This window comes from Myxocyprinus asiaticus, chromosome 39 (genome assembly GCF_019703515.2).
Source record: "Myxocyprinus asiaticus isolate MX2 ecotype Aquarium Trade chromosome 39, UBuf_Myxa_2, whole genome shotgun sequence".
Classification (NCBI taxonomy): Eukaryota; Metazoa; Chordata; class Actinopteri; order Cypriniformes; family Catostomidae; genus Myxocyprinus; species Myxocyprinus asiaticus.
Window position 1 is genome coordinate 16,753,364 of NC_059382.1, and position 20,280 is coordinate 16,773,643.

General features: G+C 40.1%; 1 long non-coding RNA gene across 1 annotated transcript in view; it reads left to right on the forward strand.

Moving 5' to 3' along the window:
• Positions 1–7,310: 7,310 nt before the first annotated feature.
• The window catches only part of LOC127430297 (uncharacterized), a 78,698-nt gene continuing 65,728 nt past the window's right edge, over positions 7,311–20,280 (forward strand). The window contains exon 1 of the long non-coding RNA XR_007895432.1: positions 7,311–7,342. This is a non-coding gene — a long non-coding RNA (uncharacterized LOC127430297). The remainder of the gene's footprint in view (positions 7,343–20,280) is intronic.

Consider the following 20,280-nt stretch of genomic DNA (forward strand, 5'->3'; position numbering starts at 1 on the left):
TGATGGGATTATGAGTTTGGGATTTTGCCAAAGGTCTGAGACATGTCTGTATGTCTGTACACAGTGGCCCCAAAAAGTTTTTGGACACTTAAGCCACATTTAAAAATGTATCAATGTGATTGTGCTATATAACATATATCAAACCAAGTGGCATTTAAAAAGAACACAGAACAAGTACACTTTTTAAGCAAAATATTTCACAAAAAGAGTTAGGAAAAGCAGACATCTTTATTTCTAGGATCATATTACCCCTGGTTATCATCTTATTTTGAGTCAAAGTGTCAGGCACGTCCGAGAGACACGTTATAATTGAGTAACTTGTGGATCAGTGTTGACTCGCACTGTGTGCATTTTATATTTTGTTTGCTCATATTTCATTCGTCCATTTGAGATCCCCCAGGTGAAATATTTACAAATATTTTGCAAGTCCCATTGGTTATTGCCCGACTCACGCAAATGCAAATAGTGCCGTTTTGACATGTCAAGGTTTGATGAATGCAGCCCTGCACTCTCCCAGCGGAGATGGTATTAGTGAGCATTCTTCGTTGAGGAGCTCACAGACTGTGGTCTAAGGTTGGTGGGGGGAGGTGAACATAAGTGTCTCTAGGAATATGTTTGTGTTCATCTGTGCGATTGAGAGGAAGGGCATGTGCTCTTATCAGAATGGATCTTGGCCCCGGTTCTCCAGCTTTGGGGATTGGGCACAGCTCTGTGCCTCTAAAGTCTTGAGAGTGCACCGGGTGGAGGATTAGAAGAATGAATTAAGTCATTTGGGCTTCGCTGCGAGTCACACCCTGGTTCAAGTAGAAGGCAAAGCATGCTGCAATGTAACCCAGAGCCCCTTCCAAATCAATACCAAAAAAACATTGCCTAAATCAACCGCCTCTTCCTCCCCTTCTCCCTCTCTCATTATTTTCTCCCACCCCGGGGTATTCTGCTTTCTTGGCAGTGCACAGGAATAAGCCACCTGCAGCCCACCGCCACCCCTCCTCTCCACCTCTCAGTGCTTGGTGTCTATATGTGTCTCTTTCACAGTAAGCAATAGCTTTCAAACACTTGCTGCGCACACACACTCACAGACTGCCCAAGCATTTAGAATAATATGTCCGTCGAGTGGTCATGAGTCTCCGACGTGGCTGCTCTTAACCTGCATTGTGCCTGCCTCTGGCTGCAACATGCAAACCTCTCCCTCTCTTATCTCTCTATCTCTGTTTCTCTCCCTTCCACTAAGACAGAAAGTCCCACAGCTCTTCTCCTCCTGAGACAGAGAAATAAAGGGATTTTCCATCCTGAAAATCTGCCTCCTTCTACTTCTGAACTTCCACTCCTTTCCACTCCCTCTTTCTCTCCCACTTCTACCTTCTTCTCACCCTTTCTAACATTGTGTCCTTTTCTCTCTTAAATAGACGATACAACTGAGGTTATTTTCAAAAGACTGTGTATGAATCAACAAACAACTTCATTTTGTAGCTACTGCCCTCTCTGTTATCTGTTCTTGTTATCCACAAGTTTCTTGAACAACCATTGGACACTGCAATGACAGCTAACTACTTCTGTTTGACTGGTTTCCCCTAAAAAGCCATCTTTCTACTTGATATTGTAGTATGTTTTCAAAGTTTCAACCTGATTTTCTTACATTCAAAGTGGTTGAAAAAGTTCCATAAATTTATCATACTGGTTGTAACTTTGGCACCACTTTGATGATACTTTACCTTTTAAGGCATCAGTTAAACTGAAGTTTTCAATTTTAGTATGTTGAAATTTTTATTGTATAGAGTGTAGCTCAGGTTAAATATGTGTTGTTGTTGGTTTCCACAGTAAATAAATATAAAAACTTTCAAGAAAATATTTGTATAGTATACCAACAAAGTAGAGATGTATGTTCATGCCCAGTGCTCAGCACCTTATTTTATGCAAATGGCGGAAGAAAGGGATAATTGCAAACTTTAAAATATCCTGAGCGTGCATGTGCTCTTTTCATTTTGTTGAAAACAAAGCTATAGAACTGCACCCCAACATGGGGTGATTACGCATTGATTATGCTACTATTCGGAGCCGGATGTGACGACACATGGACTGTGATAAAGGTCTATTGGTAAGAGCTGTCCAGAACTTCTGACCACAATGTATCGTGCATTAAGTCAAAGCGGATCAGCATTATTTGCTTCGGGGTCATTAGAATTGGCTGACTCGATTAAGTTCAAACACCTCCAGATTGTTGTTTATGAGAGGACTGTCACAGCCCTTCACCTGTGCGGTGTTAATTTTTAACAGTTTTTTTTTAGATGTAATTTTTGTCTTTTGACAAATATATCCTTTAAATTTAGTCAATATTCAGTCGTCATTAATTTTAGTCTTTTACTCGAACTAAAATGGCATATAACTTTAGTCGACATAAAATGTTAGTTGGCAAAAACGTGCAAAATGGCAAAATCTTTATTGTCAATAAATTCTATGTAGATTTTTCTTCTTAAAACATTGTTAGTTTAATCATCGTCATGATGCTTCTTTTCTGTGTCGTCTTTATTATCGTTGATAATCAAAATACCCTTAATCAACGAGATCAACACTATGTGTGTGTGTGTATACTGTAAAGTCTATCGAGCAGTAGATCACGAGACTCAAGACCAGTCTACAATGTTTGAAGGATTGTAAACCAATAGGACCTGGCTAGTTTCAGCATGGCGCAGAGGCGTGCGTAGGCAGCGCGTTAGTGTGTTTTGATTGAGGATGGAGTCTCTCTCTGTTGCAGGACACACTCAAATGTCAGTACGCCGACTCCTCCGTCTGAAGCCCTTCCAGTCCGAGCGATGTGTTTATAGTGCAGGGGAACACATTTATTGTATTTACATGGATTTATGCAAGGTGTGTCTTTATTTGAGTGACTTTTGTGTGAAAGTGTATAGTGTGTGTACGTCTGTATGTAAGTGTTACATGAATGCACATATCTTTAAAACTTTAAGTGTGCTTGACTAGCTGCTCATTTGTTGTACAATGTGACAGGTGTGTGTGCATGGACAACTGAGTCAACCTGAAACGCAGCACTCCTTGTCCTCTCTCTCAGAGTGACTGCAGATGATATGCTCAAACTGTCAGCAACATTGATACAATGCAGGAAGATTCTGGGTCTTTGTCTTTTGTAGGCACTAAAGGACCACAGACTCCAGAGAGAGCAGTCTATGGTAAAGGGCTGCCTCAAATCAGCTCAACTTGTTTTGAAAGATTGAGATCTAGAGTTTCTCCGGGTAGTCACTGCACACTGCTGAAAAGATCAGCTTAGGCCAGCATTGATTTCCAGGTATGTCAAGGCTGGTTTATGCTGGTCTAGCTGGTGGATAAGCATTTCAATAGCAAAACATAGTTTCACATTCCTGTTTGATGTAATATTTGTGTCCATGTTGGCTTTCATATAGTTCTGAAAAACATTTATAGCATTTTCAAAAAAAAAAAAAAAAAAAAAAAAAGCAATTCATTACGTTCCTGGACTGTAAAATGGAATATTTCTACCATCAGAGCAATTACAGAACAAAAAGAGGGATCGTGAGACATGTTTCAAACTACAGTATGTTTAACTTGACACAGCAATGTACAAACATTGTGTTTATGACAACGCAACCAAAGAGACACTCCAAACGCATCCGTCTGTGATGCATGTGTACATTGATGCGTCCTTAAACAGGCCCTTATAATAAAACTATCTCATACAGATTGACAAATGTAATTGCAAAATGTATTGTTGTAGACTGTAAGCCAATGAAAGTCTAATGTTCAATAAAATGGAAAAAAACTATTTTTTTGCCTTCTAAGTCGACTTTTTGTATTCTCTTATTAATGATTTTCGTCTACCACAATAATGTAATGCATTTAGGCCTAATCTGAATTATTATTTGTATAATATACAGTATATTATTTTTTATAGTTATTTAAATATGGCTATTTGTAATTATTTAATCATTAAATAGAGAATTAATGTAATATCAGGGGCTTTCTCATCAAATATTTATTTATGTGATTAATTGCAATAATTTGATTTTAACAAACTGAATAGATTAACAGCCCTTAAAATATTTTTTTACAAATATTATGGTTAGGCTTAGGTTATAAATTTTTGTGTCACAAATATCAATAAGTTGTCTTAGGGTTGGTCCTTTTGACCTGAAGAAAATTTGCTTTTTCATTAAAATGTAAAAATATCAGATTTGTTTTGTTAAAAACTTCACACGCAGGCATGAGGGTCTAAAGGGGTCCTCTCTGCTCTATGGTTTTCTAGTCACATGACAACAAAATGGCTACCTGCATGTTGGGAATACCACCTGACTTTGATTTGGTGGACAAAATATTTATAATATTTTTGAAAATAAATTGTTTCACTGCTTATTTTTAAAGAAATAACAATGATGTTATTCAGAATTACTTACAGTATGCTAAATTAATTTTTGTAAGAATTCCAGCTAAATAAATAATGAGATTATTTAATTGTACTTATTTAATTATTAAAATGTACTGTCTCTGGACAGTTACACCACTTAGACAGTTTATATTTTAACCTCCAAAAAAATATCAAAATGACAATGTTTCATTTCAGCAATTGTTTTGAGTGAATTGTATTTTTAATGTACTTTTGAATAACTTAAATGATCCACACACAAAACACTTAGCATCACTGACATCATTGACCCATATAAAGCAGGTACAGTGATCACAGAAATACAGATGGGATATATAATGGTTCATGTATTCCATCTGTATTTCTGTGATCACTGTACAGATGGGTTTCTCTAGACTGTCATTACACCCTGCTGAATAGACCACTATATACCAGCAGGGCCGGTGCTAGGGTCAGTGGACATTCGGGGCTTAGCCCAAACCTCTGTGGATATGGGGCCATACTTTGATGAAATATCGGAATAAAATACACTTTATAATATAAATTTGAATACATCTATGAGGTGCCATTCATATAGTAAACTAAAAAAGTCTCATTAACTTTTGTCTCAGTCTTAGATATGCTCGAAGATCAGAAATTGCATGCTTTTAACAAATATAATTTAAAATGCAATAAAAAAATTTTTTAAAATACTGTTTTGTCCTTTTCGGTTTTCCGTAGTTTGACACACATTCTGTAAGTCTGTATACCGTTTTCATTGATTTGTCAGGTGCTTAAGTTAAAGTACAAGAAAGCAGGTTATAAACAGGCTAGATAGGTACAAGAGATGAAAAATAATATTATAATTATATTTATTACACATTTTGCACATATACAGTGAAATTCTTTTTTTCACATATCCCAGCTAAGCTGGGGTCAGAGTGCAGGGTCAGCCATGATATGGTGCCCCTGGAGCAGATAGTGTCAAGGGCCTTGCTCAAGGGCCCAACAGTGGCATCTTAGTGGTGCTGGGGCTTGAATCCCAAACCTTCTGATCAGTAATCCAGAGCCTTAACCACTGAGCCACCAATGCCCGTACCCACCACTGCTCCTATAGATAGATCTGTTAACGTTCGCTATGTTTATTGCTTTGTGTCTTAATAAAGAGTTTTGCTAAAAATGCAAATGTCCTGGCTCGTGACTTTAAAGTTAGCAAATTCCTTGAGTACATCTGTATATATTTCTCCTTGTTTTCAGGGTTATATATCTCAGTATGTACCTACTGCATAGACCAACTCAACACAGTTTCCAAGACATACAGCCGCAATCGCATGCCGCAAGCTCTCTTCTTGCATGCCCACACAAAGGCTGCATGAGAGCTGGAAAGCAGCTGCCGACATGACAGCACGTGGGTATTGAGTTGAGTCTGTATTTTGTGTTATCAATACTGTAGAAAGACAGGAATTATTAATTTATATATATTACCTTAACTTTAAAATGTAATGTTAAAATAATCAAATGTAATATGTTTTCATATCAACTTGATACCTAAGCACAGATACTTCTGATGTCACTACAAAAAGATGATCAAAACATTTGGGGCTTTACGGAAAACATTCGTGGCTTAAGGCCCGGTAGTCCAGCCCTGGAGCTGCCCATGTAGACCAGCATTAATTTCTGAGCAGAAATGGGTGGGAAAGGCAGAGTGGAAGCAAAAATCAAAGAAGAGAAAGAGATATGGCACAAAGTGTGGCTACAGTTACTGAAGCATACCAGTGGACACATCTGCAAAGCCCATTCTTACAGAGTGTAAGAATCTCTATTCGGAATGTCCATAAATGTTCCTGGAACAGGCCTGCTTTTAGAGTGTTGTTATTAATCAGCACATGTGTCAGCCATGGCCTGCTGTCATCCCCCAAAACCACTTTAGATGAATTCGAAGTGTACATTTTTGAAGGTGTGACTTTATTTCTGCTGATAAGTCGATCAGCTTATTAGAGCTAGAGCTCGGGATCTGAGCTGTTCCCACAGTCGCACAGCATGAAACCACAGACAGTAATTTTTGCATGCATACAGCACAGAGAAAGTGTGTCAAAGAAAGAAACTATTGGTGTGTCCGGGAAATCTAAATCAAGTGAGTTTTTTAGGGGAAATACGCAACTGATCGCCACACCAAACAGAAATGCTGTTACAGTGCTGAATCTCATGTAGTGAGCCTGTGGCCTCATTTTGAAATTGACGATTTTAATTAATTTGTATGTATGAGAGTAATGATGTCTTATTCGATGTAGATGGGACACTTGGTTTTGTGTCATCATCTCCAGCAACACTTTATGTGATAATGATGAGGTCTGGGTGATGAGAGTAATAGTGGAATAATTTGTTTATCTGTTATCCTGGGTGTGTTTGTGTGTGTCCCACCATTGGTGTGTATGTGGGGGAGAAAAAGGGTGCTGTTCCTGGAAGCACTGAATGCGAGTGTTTACTGGCAAAGAGTTGTGTCATGGCCTGTGTGCTTGGGTCTGGGTTTGGGTGTGGGTCCATTCCTTCTCTATATGGCCAGAATGTCAGTCAGGCCAGGGGTCCCAAAATCAAATTATCTGGGGGCCACTGGCCAGGTTGTGGTTTCTATGGGGACCAGTAAAACAGTTGCAACAAATAAAAATCCTTTCACAACATGCACATTTCTACAGTTTATGCACAACTTGAAATGCAAGTTTACCCAAACATTTGTGATAGATTTTGTTTTTGTTGTTTTTTTACTAAGTTACAGTTGTGTTATTTAAAGGTACAGTATGTAAGATTCAGAAACCCTTGTTATTAATGACACCTGTGGTCGTTAAATGAACTGCAGCCAGCTACCTCTTGCTTGTGCTTGCACTCATAGGGACATGAGCGAACGAGCATCGACCAAAACAATGACGTAACGTACAAACAGACTGAACGTGATTCACCGACATCATGCTGACAGAAAAGGTAGCTTAATTAAAATTACACAGTTATGATTGTTTTACTACAAACTTTGAGACTGTATATTATATTTGACTCTTCCGTGCTGGAACAGTGCTAAAACAAAGTGTGGATATAGGTCTGACTGCGTGAGACTGTAGTTTGAAGTAATCACTTTTCTTTGCATGATACATTGACTACATTTATACGATAGCCTATGTCGGCGTTAGCTAGCTAGCCAGCTTTATCAATAGCTGTTAGCTAAATTTGGTGGATGATGACAATAGCTGTTTATAAAATAGACTGTACATTATAAATATGTTGACACAATTCAGTATTGATGTGATTCCATCAAAATTGCCATTTTGATATATCGATGTGCTATTGTTTTATAATAATAGATTGTATGTATTTTCTGTATTACAAAGTTACATCAGTTACACAAATTAATGGAGCTTTTTGCATTATCTTGAACATTGTCTAACATTAATTTCATGTGTAATTGTAGTTTAGCTAAAATTACACAGATCAATACTTATGGCACTATATTTCACATGCTTTGCAGTTATGTAAGCTTATTTGTCCAATAAGAAGAACGCCAATTCAGGGTCGGTTCTGATCTCCAAAAAATAACGAAGGTCCCTCCAGGAATCAAATGCCCTGCCGATGTTTTCACTCGACCATGATCGTGTTCCCGCTTAGCCAGACGGGATTCAGTAGATAAATGTTTTTTTTTGTGTGTGTTTTTTTTTTTTGGCTTGCTCAGAGTTTGTGTAGGAGTCGGTGTTGTGCTGGGAGCCGGATGTTTGCTGGATTCCATCTCTAAGATAACGTTACCTAGTGTTGCAGTTTGTTGTCGCTGTTGAATAGTGGAAGAGAAGCACTGAGGCAAGGCTCTCGGGAGCGCGCATAAAGGTCACATCCTTTGGATTTTCCAGGCAAAAGCGACCTGCTCCCTTCACATGAAAATCAGCCTACAGGTTTTAATAGGCAACCTAGGAAGTCCGGGAAGGGCTCATTTTTTAAGTTGCGTTACAAGCCTTTTCACAGATTGGCCAAAAAAAGGCGAATATTACATGAAAATGTTTACATATTGCACCTATAAGCCTGTGTTAAATGTACACACTTCTTAAAGGAATGTTAAACAGTAGCATATACAGTATATTAGCATATACAGTAAACTTACATATAAGTTTTTACTTAAACCCAGGGCCGGCCCGTGGGTTTGTGGGGTCCTAGGCGAAATCATGAAATGGGCCCCCAGTGTGAAAATTGTCATAACTTTAAAACATCCATAGAACCACTGCAAACATGATGAGCAGATTTTTTTAATAGAAAGCACTGAAAAAGAAGCACTATAATGTATAGCTCAGTAGATGACAAATAACATGTCCAATAGCTTTTTTCCCAACATGAAGATGTTAGGTTAAATGTGCATGCATTTATAAGGGAATATGTGTATTTTAGGTGCTGTGACAAGTCACCAATTTATCGCCTTATTTTGATCGCCTTTCAAATTGTTTTCTAGAAGTACAAATAAACTAGTGTCTCAATTAATATGAGGTCATGAAAACTGCAAGTATGATAATTACTGGGTAATATTTTACAATGAGGTTTGTATTAGGTATCATTAACAATGTGTAATAAACTTTTCTAGCATTTATTAATCTTGGCTAATGTAAATTTATTAAAAAAACAACTGTTTATTGTTGTTCATGTTAGTTCATATTGTCAACTAATGTTACATTTTTAATGTTAAAAATGGACTAGTATATGTCGAAATTAACATTAACCAAGATTATTAATGATTGTTCATTATTAGTTTATGTTGACTAATGTAGTACAACCATAAGTGTTACCCATTAAAGTAACACAAAATAAGAAAATTATGTTTAAAATAGTTTTAGATAGTTTTTAGGACACTGCTGACAATGCTTGAAATTCCATTTCAACTACCCACATAACTATGTGTAAATGTTTATTTAGAGCAACAAGATCAGTGAAAACAAAAAGTAGGCCAGAATGTGTGCAAAAGTGAATAAAAGTCAAAACATCAGGGAAAATAAGGTAACTGCAGCCATGTATAATGTATAATATGTATAAATAAAATTACATATTTTAAACAGGATCAATAAACACAACACCTCGAAATATATATTTGTAAACAAAGGTAAAGAATAAACACATACTTCTTAGAGAGCTGAGATCTTTGCAGATAGGATGGTTTGGTTATTTTCCAGAATAATTGCTCATTTTTCCACTCTATGTGAGTTTTTTGCATCTTTATAATAGCAGTGTCTGTTATAAGAAGCCACACTCTAGTTCCCAGCAATGCTTTGTGTTATGAATACATTATGCAGATTAGGATGTACTGCTTAGATTTATTTCTTGTCAATATTAGATACACTGCTGTTATTTTATTTCTTGTAACTTTCAGTTATTTGTCTTTTTGTGATTATTCAGAGCTCATTTTATACATAATATGATGTCTTTAGTTTTAACCATCATTGTGATTTGTATGTTAAATGATCAATTCCATGCATGTTGCACCTCCTCTGAGTGTGTGTGCTCTAGAAACCACTGGACAGTGGAAAATTTCATAATAAAACTCATCAATGTTTCTTAATCTTATGACTTGTTCATTTATTTTTCACGTGTTCGCTGGGCCCCCTCAGGCACGTTGGGGCCCTAGGCGGTCATCTGTATTGCTTGTAGGATGGGCCGGCCCTGCTTAAACCCCCAGAAAAAAATATCAAAATGACTTTGAACTGGGAAATTTAAAACATGTTTATCATAGTATAGATGTACAGTACTTATTTAACTGTTTTGTGTGAATTGCATTTTTGATGTATTTTAATAGATCCTGACAAAAATGAGTGTAACGTCATTGATGTATGTATGACCCCGTTTACATCTCGTGCTAAAGATGACTCTCGGGTGATTCGATCGCACGTGGTCAGGTGACACATCGCTGTTTACATCTGGTTGTTTAAATGCATCTCCTGTGACAACTTCTGATCAGATTTGGAAGGGAGGAAGGGACTCTGTTTCATGACGGCATACATGAATCACTATGTCAGTGTGTTACTGCAAGATAAACCGCAACAAAGTCAGAAAAGACAAAGAAAGCGTGAAAAAACGGTGCGCTATTTCTTCCAGATGCTGCTGAAATTTCTAACCACAAATGCAGCATTTCATGCAAAATTGTCCATTATTTTAGTGCAGGGGGCATTCAAAGGATGCCAGGGGGCGCTGAGAGCAAATTAGTGGAGGGGGGGCGTTAGGATACAAATTTGGGGTGTTTATCAGTAATATTAATACTTTTATCTAGACTTGGAATATACCAGTTCTCCATTATACGGGTTGGTGCACATTTGTACTGCGGTTCATCTGATTCTGAAGTCTAGCGACGCATCTGAAGTATCTGGTTTAGCAGCGTCAAATAGGCGGAGGCACAACTTCCGCTAATGCACCTGTATGGCTCTGTAGGTGGATACAGCTCAATGGAGAGAGCTGGGGTGTTTTTACTCGCAGACTGGTCTCGAGCTCTTAAACGCGCACTGTTTATTATTACAGCGCTGCGAGAACAAGTGAGAAGCAGGACGCGAGACGCGGAAGCCATTTGAATTCGGCACAGAATTTTGTATCACCACCCTTGAATTTACTATAGTAACACAAACTGTACTTTAGGGAGAAATAGATTCTTAATAAATATTATCATATCACTACTTCAGCTCTTTTAAATTTGTCATAGGCTACATTAGGGGAGTGAGGGAATATGATTATTTTTTGTTAAAACTTATAAATGTTTATATTTTGTATTTATTGTTTTTAATTATATTTAGGGTAGGCCTACTGTTTATAATCACAAAACTGCCATAGTTTTTTTTATATAAATCATCTTACATCTAACCATGGTAGTGAAGAAGATCTATGCTTCCATGTGCTTACCAAGGTCTTGTTACAAATACCACTGTTAAAACTATAATTAAGTAAATAAATTAAAATGTTCATAAGGGCAAATGCAAAATACACTTTTTTTTTTTAAAGATGAAATAGAAATGTGTCAGTCCTTAGTGTATCAATCCTTTATCTTTAAAAATAGGCTAAAATATATTTTTTGAGTGTAAGAAAATATAACTGGTTTTGTTTGCCATCAGAAATTCCAAGAGATTACTGAACTGAAATCAATAAGAACCTGATGAAAGGAGTTCCAACTCAGTCACACTGTCAGAATAATTTCAAATAACTTTTTACTTTTTATAGATGTTATAGATAACCTTACTATTGTGAATACCAGACAATTTCTCAAAATCAATGCCATACTGTAACATGAGCATTTCAGTGGGACAAAATCAGCATTATTATTGGTCTTTTCACTTATTTTTTAAATATAATATAAATATAACTTTTATTATTAGTTTCTGTCTTCGCATTTTCATTTTATAGGCCACGGATATAGCTCTCCATCTGCTTGAATTCAAGAAACGCAAGGTTTGGTGTCACATTCAAGATACAAAAGCCTGCTGAATTTATTAACAAAACTGTAAAATTATGCAACGGATCAAAGTCGCATTGAGCAAATTAAGCAAACAACACAAATATATATATATATACATATATATATATATATATATATATATATATATATATATATATATACAGTTGTGCTCAAAAGTTTGCATACCCTTGGAGAATTGGTAATATATGTACCATTTTTAAAGAAAACATGAGTGAGCAGGCAAAACACATTTCTTTTATTTCTTATGGGATTCATATTCAACTGTAGGTTATAACAGAATGGCACAATCATAAAACAAAACATGGCAACAAAGAAAAAAATGAAATGACCCCTGTTCAAAAGTCTGCATACCCTTAGTTCTTAATACTGTGTATTGCCCCCATTAGCATCAATGACAGCGTGCAGCCTTTTGTAATAGTTGTCTATGAGGCCCCAAATTCTTGCAGGTGGTATAGCTGCCCATTCATCTTGGCAAAATGCCTCCAGGTCATGCAAAGTCTTTGGTCGTCTTGCATGAACCACACGTTTGAGATCTCCCCAGAGTGGCTCAATGATATTAAGGTCAGGAGACTGTGATGGCCACTCCAGAACCTTCACCTTTTTCTGCTGTAACCACTGGAGGGTCAACTTGGCCTTGTGCTTAGGGTCATTGTCGTGCTGGAAGTCCAAGAGCGTCCCATGCGCAGCTTTCGTGCAGAAGAATGCAAATTGTCTGCCAGTATTTTCTGACAACATGCTGCATTCATCTTGCCATCAATTTTCACAAGATTCCCATGCCTTTAGAGCTCACACACCACCAAAACATCAGTGAGCCACCACCATGCTTCACAGTGGGGATGGTATTCTTTTCACTATAGGCCTTGTTGACCCCTCTCCAAACATAGCGCTTATGGTTGTGACCATAAAGCTCTATTTTGGTCTCGTCACTCCAAATTACAGTGTGCCCGAAGCTGTGAGGAGTGTCATGGTGTTGTCGGGCATATTGTAACCGGGCTTTTTTGTGGCATTGGCGCAGTAAAGGCTTCTTTCTGGCAACTCGACCATGCAGATCATTTTTGTTCAGTTATAGTCGTATTGTGCCCCTTGAAACAACCACACCGTCTTTTTCCAGAGTAGCCTGTATTTTTCTTGAGGTTACCTGTGGGTTTTTCTTTGTATCCCTAACAATCCTTCTGGCAGTTGTGGCTGAAATCTTTCTTGGTCTACCTGACCTTGGCTTGGTATCAAGAGATCCCTGAATTTTCCACTTCTTAATAAGTGATTGAACAGTACTGACTGGCATTTTCAAGGCTTTGGATATCTTTTTATATCCTTTTCCATCTTTGTAAGTTCCATTATCTTTTGACAGTTCTTTTCTGCTCCCCATGGCTCAGTATCTAGCCTGCTCAGTGCATCCACGTGAGAGCTAACAAACTCATTGACTATTTATACACAGACACTAATTGCAATTTTAAAAGCCACAGGTGTGGGAAATTAACCTTTAATTGCCATTTAAACCTGTGTGTGTCACCTTGTGTGTCTGTAACAAGGCCAAACATTCAAGGGTATGTAAACTTTTGATCAGGGTCATTTGGGTGATTTCTGTTATCATTATGATTTAAAAAGGAGCCAAACAACTATGTGATGATAAATGGCTTCATATGATCACTATCCTTAAATAAAAGACAGTTTTTTTGCATGATCAGTCATATTTTCAAAATCAATGCCAAAATTTCATAATTTCTGCCAGGGTATGCAAACTTTTGAGCACAACTGTATATATATATATATATATATATGTGTGTGTGTGTGTGTGTGTGTCACATAATTGTGGGGGTGTTTTGGGGGGTTGTTGTTTCCTTTTAAAGCCGCTTGTAACCTGCAAAGCTTAAACTCTTGTTTTAGCGCAGCGGTTGATTGACAGGTGAGGGGTGGCACTTCGCTGCTGCCGGGATGCATACAGTATGGATTAGCATTAACACAAAAGTGATGCGGTCTCATGCGTTTTTGACCACATTCGTATGGGGTTTTTGTGATCCGATCACAAAACGTTTTAGACCCTAAAACATGTATTTAATGCTGATGACATGTGATCGGATCACCAAAACCGCATCTTAATACTAGGTGTAAACAGGGTCTATGTGTACTGTATGTGTGTATGTCTTATAACTAGTCCTTCTCTTTAGCATTTATGTTCTTGTTTTATTTTATTTTTGGGCTTATAATACCTTTACATGATGAGACAAGTGGGGAGAAATGGGGAAACTTTTGGATAGAAATACGGAGTGGGATCAGAATATGGTGAAGACCAAATTCAAACCTTCATCTTCATGAGCCAACGGCTCTTTGTGTCCCTTGACCATGTGCATTAACCTTTGTGCCACAGAAGCATTTATGGGTGTGTTTATTTTATTTTTTCAGGTACTTTTATGTCCTTTGTGTTGATTTTTATTAAACCTTGCAGATTTCAACTTTTTCTGTTTCTTATACAGTATGAGGATCACATCAAATTGTCCAGGAAACTTTTTTCCCTCTCCTCAACAAAATACACAATTGGAGTTTATCGAAATGACAGTTTAGGGAAGAAAAAAAAAAGATACAAATCACAGAATTGTCCTGTGATGCACTGTTGGAAGTTTTTAGTAGTGAAATTAAAGAAAGAGTGGCTGCCTATTAGAGAAATTCTGAAAAGTGTGTTTTAAGGATGATTTGGACCCACTTTATTTTAGGTGACTTTATCTATGCATTTGATACAGTGTACTTATTATGTACATATGTGTTGTTGCATTGTACTTTCATTTAAAGTACCTGCATTGAATTACAGCTGTAGTTACACTGTTAACCTTACCCCTAAACCTAACTCTATGCCAACCCTTACCCTAAAGTGGGACCGAAGATTTTCTAAAAGGTCACAGGGCTATATACTGCTTTTCACCAAAACGACTTAGAGTACTCTCTAGCAAGAAGTCTGTATGTCTGTCTCTCTCTAAGTGCTGTGTAATGGATCCTCTCTCAAAAGAGACATTCAGTGACAGTCCTGCTCTTCACACAATTGCTGCTCATGGGACTTATCACCGCCAGACAGACTAAACATGCACTGGCCTTTTTCCATCTTTACTCGAATTAGAGGAGCTTGCACATACAGGACTTCTGAGAGACAAATGGCAGAACTCTACTGACCCTGTCATGGCCAGACACTGTGTGTTCTATAGGTAGCCTACCCCTTCTTCATAACTTATGCTTTTTCTGCTAATATGATTAGTACATCCAGGCCGAGCTAACAAGACCAGCATAGCTGCTTGCCAGAACACAGTGGCCCCAAAATATATTCTCAAACCTGAGCCACGCTTGAAAATGTATGAATTTCATTTGTCCAAGCTAATCTTTTCAGCTAGGGAATGTGATTCACTTAAGAAATTTGAAGTTGTTCAATCATTTCCCAGCTGTAGTGGGCAGTGTCTTTCTATTTTAAAGTATCGTGGGGTGAAGCCGCCCTGCTGATACACTTGTGTTGTGATTGTGTAAATTCTCTGGAATCGCATCTCCAGTTCCCCTCTTATCTATCATCAAAATGACAAGTTTGAAGAGATTAACTGTGACCCGTGTGGGTGGGTGTGTGTGTGGGAGAGAGTGAGAGTGTGTTTGCATATGTGTGTTTGTTTATTAGTGAGATCACATCTAGATACGCTTATTACTTTTTGGCCTCTAGAGCCCAGCTTGGGGAGAGAGAGAAGGCGAGAGAGAGAGGAAATTGCTACAGAGCGGCAAGTCAGCTGTGTATATACTCCACAAGGATTTGAAAGTGGCCATGTACCCATCCTCCCTCTCTCTCTCTCTCTCCCTCTAAGGCGGCTGGGGGCAGGTTTCTCCCACAGTCGTAAGTACTGGGCTGTGTGGCTGCATGTTTATATTGGAGCCCGGACTTCCTAGTGGCAGCCTGCACCTATCTAAACATCCCTACGGCCGCTGCTCTGTGTTCCCGGCCTCGCACGGCCTCCCTCTCTCCTTCTTGCGCCGCTTTCTGCTCTGTTCCAGGCTGGAATGTATTGGAGCATGTCACATGCAGACATTCTGCTCTTCTCTTTTCCATTATATGTAGCGTCCCTCTGTTTCTGAATGGAGAGTTCCTGAGATTCTCCGAATGACTCCAGCAAACTCATGTTGCACACACATGGATGACTGTAGCGTAATATTCACAATGGACAATAGACTTCACGATAGACTATTTATAATATACTTCTATTGATGTCATATACAGTAAAGCTAATTAAAATTACTACAGACTAACATTAACCCTACCTGAAAAAGAAAACTTTCAGGATTTTAAGAGTTAAAAAAGGAAAATGTACAGCTCTCGGGACATGTACAGCTAAATAAACCAACCAACCCATACACAAATGCAAACAGAGGCCCCAAGAGGTAATTTGGCACTTAACCCTCTGGGGTCTGAGGGTGTTTTGAGCCCTGGAGAAGTTTTGACATGCCTTGACATTTGTGCTTTTTTCAGTTGCTTAAAAACATATTAATGGCTAAAGTCTGATAAAACGTCATGGTTACTGGTGTAACCTCCGTTCCCTGATGGAGGGAACGAGACGTTGGTGTTGATGTAGTGACACTAGGGGTCACTCTTGGGAGCCCAAGACACCTCTGGTCTTTGATAAAAGGCCAATGAAAATTGGCGAGTGGTATTTGCATGCCACTCCCCCGGACATACGGGTATAAAAGGAGCTGGTATGCAACCACTCATTCAGGTTTTACGCTGAGGAGCCGATATAAGGTATCGGCGGGTAGTTCAGCGTTGTGGCAGGAGGGACCAACGTTTCGTTCCCTCCATCAGGGAACAGAGGTTACACCAGTAACCATGACCTTCCCTATCTGTCACTCACTCGACGTTGGTGTCGATGTAGTGACACTAGGGGTCCCTATACAAAACGCCACAAGGCTGAACTGTGTTACGTGAACTGGCGGTGTGTGGTGGGCAGACTTGCTGTGTACCTCATAGCCAGCACACCAGGTCGACACGTAACCTCCCCCAACACAGTTATGAGTGTCAAACGGCCCTTTTTGGGGACAAGTCGACTACCCAAAGATAGAGACAGGCTTAACCCAGTCGTGGCCTCTTTTCCCCTTCTCTTTTTCCACTCCCTAAAAAAGAAGGGGGATTATCCGACTGGGCCGGCAGGTCTAGTCAGGGGGTGTCCCTCCCAAGGGGAAGACTCCGCGGAGACCACACCTCGCCCCAAGAGAGGGGGGATATTTAAGTGGAGGAATACGTCACATGGTCTTTCCAACCATGTGGAGAGCCTTCAAGGTAGATCCTGCCAAATGGGGGAGGAGTTACTACAAACATGGAGACTGGGGCAGAGGGGCTCTGCCCAAGGAAGATGCAGTTTGCCAGCAGGAAAATGAACTAGCGGAAGATATAGATCACATGGGGTTAGCCTTACAGGGAACCGCCACATGCGGAGCACCTACCCCAGAACAGGGCTCTTAGTTAGCATGTGTACTGGGCTGGCAGCGAGTCTCTCCGAAAACTTGACTGCCACAGGGCTCGGAGGAAGTCAACCAGGGAACAAAGTCTGTGAACACTACTGGGAATTAATGGCGCACGTTTTCAGCTCCAAGGGAGCTGGAAGGCACTATGTGCAAGCGATACACCCGGCCAGCTATCCCAGGCTTATCCGCTTGTGTTGCGTGCCTTTCACGGGTTCTGGGCGGCCGCGAGACGGGTGGCGTCTGCTTCCTGCGGTGGGCTCCACGCCGGGGCCAGGCTGAAGGGGCGGGCTGCGGCGGAGCCGGTGCAGTCACCGCAGGGGGACGCCCTTGGCGATGAGTAGATGGGGTGCGGGATCTTGAGCCGCGCCGGGGCAGGATATGCCGGCTAGCATCCATCTACTGCTCTACCATCGAGAACTGCTGGGCAAAGTCCTCGACAGTGTCACCAAATAGGCCAACCTGGGAAATGGGGGCAGCAAGGAATCGTGTCTTGTCGGCCTCACCCATCTCGACCAGGTTGAGCCAAAGGTGGCGCTCCTGGACCACTAGTGTGGCCATCGTCCGCCCGAGAGACCGCGCCGTGACCTCCGTCGCCGTCAGAGACGACGTAAATCTACAGGCCTTGGACGGGGGCTTTGGGCACCCGCGCCAGGTGGCGGCGCTCTGCGGTCATAGGTGCACCTCGAGCGCCTTTATCCACCGGGGGATTGCCGAATAGCCCTTGGCCGCCCCACCATCGAGGGTAGTGAGGGCGGGGAAGCTGAAAAGATCGGGACCGGGCAGTAAAAAGTGCCTCCCGTGAACTTGTCAGCTCTTCATGCACTTCCGGGAAGAAAGGAACGGGGGCGGGGAGTGGATTTGAGCAGCGCCATGAGCCCAAGAACCAATCACCGAGCCACGAGGGTTCAGGGAAGAGCAGTGAAATCCACTCTAACCGACGCTCGTGGCTGCCCGGTAAAGCATGTCGTCATCTCCACATCAACCTGTGACTGGTCAATCGACCCCGAAGGGAGGAGCCCAGCTGAGGCTTCCGACTGGACGAGCCCGCTCTCCGATGCTGCGCTCGAGAGCTCATCACTTTCGTGGGCTCCGAATAAGAGGTCGAACTCACCGTGAGACGAGCCGGCGGACTCACCCAGAAGCCCGATCGGGGCAGACGAGCGTGCTGGGGAATGGGAGGTCCGCGGGGGGATACCCGGCGGAGGCGGTCCCATTGGGGTCCCCAAATCGCCCCCAGTTCTAGCCGCACTGGCCTCATACCCGTGGGTAAAAGGACCGAAGCGGGAGCCTCTGGGGTGGCTCGCTTTCTTACGAAGGCGAGCCGCGACCGAAACATTGCCATGGACGTATTCTCACAATGAGAACATGACCATCCACGAACGCTGTCTCCGCGTGAGCAGTGCCCAGATACGAAAGACAGTGATCGTGACCGTTAGAAGGCGAGAGATAACGAGCACAACCAGGAATAACACACAATCGGAAAAGCATCTTTAAAAAGACGCGTCTTTAAAAAGACGTTCCGTGTGTGCGCTCTTTTAGAGAAATATATACTCTTTTAGAGGGAAAAAATGCTCTTTCAGAAAATATACTCTCTAGTTTTTCTGCCGAAGCGCCCAGGGGCATTCTCTGCAGTGCACCAGTGCAGAGGAGGGAGAAGCCGCTGAAATGCGCCGTCAGATCCAGCAGAGGTGAATGAACAGTAGTATTCAGCTCAATGAGCATGACCGTTCGGCTCCGAAGAGAAAATCTGAATGAGTGGTTGCATACCAGCTCCTTTTATACCCGTATGTCCGGGGGAGTGCCATGCAAATACCACTCGCCAATTTTCATTGGCCTTTTATCAAAGACCAGAGGTGTCTCGGGCTCCCAAGAGTGACCCCTAGTGTCACTACATTGACACCAACATCGAGTGAGTGACAGATAGGGAACTGTATTCAGCACAAACTGGGCTACAATAACATGTGAACAACATGTATGTACATGTTTGTGTTTTTGAGAAAATAACGTTTATGCGTGGTTTTTGAAAAAACAAAAATTGTTAGTCACTGAAATAAGGCCATATATCACATACTAAACATTTGTTCACAAGACTTTTGAAAACTGGATCTTGTAGCCTAGAGTTTTTGATACAAAAATGATGTGAAAACCATCCTGATCACTCATTCATACAAAACAATATAGTCATTTAACTTTTGTAAGACACTTTTAGTGTTAGAAAGGCCATATGCGAGGAGGCATGGATGATCATGAATACTGATGTGATTCACACCTGAGACAAAGACCCCTCCCCTGAGAGAGAATGAATGTGAGGAGACTTAATGATTGAATGTATTGTTTGTAGCTTATTCACAAAATCAAGTTTAAGTTAAAAGTAATCTGACTAAACATTTTCTTTACATAAAAACTTAACTAAAAATTTTAGACCTACACTATCGTTTAAAAGTTTTAGATCGGTAAGATTTTTTAATGTTTTTAAAAGAAGTCTCTTCTGCTCACCAAGGCTGCATTTGTTTGATCCAAAATACAGCAAAAACAGTGATATTGTGAAATATTTTTACAATTTAAAATAACATTTCTATTTGAATATATTGTCAAATGCAATTTATTCCTGTGATCAAAGCTGAATTTTCAGCATCATTACTGCAGTCTTCAGTGTCACATGATCATTCAGAAATCATTCTAATATGCTGATTTTCTAATATGGACATATTTACAGCACATTTTACACATTTACACCCGAACAGATATTTGCAAGCACAAGCTTCATTGATGATAATGAGGCAGCATAAACACTAGATAAAATATAGTCTAAACATTCATATTATTTTTATATCATATTACATATCATATTTATATCATACAGCATACAATTTAAATACCTGCTTTAGCCAAAACATTTAAATGTAACTAAAACTTGCCTATTAGGACATATTTCAAATTTCAATACTCTGAATACTGGCTGGCAAGT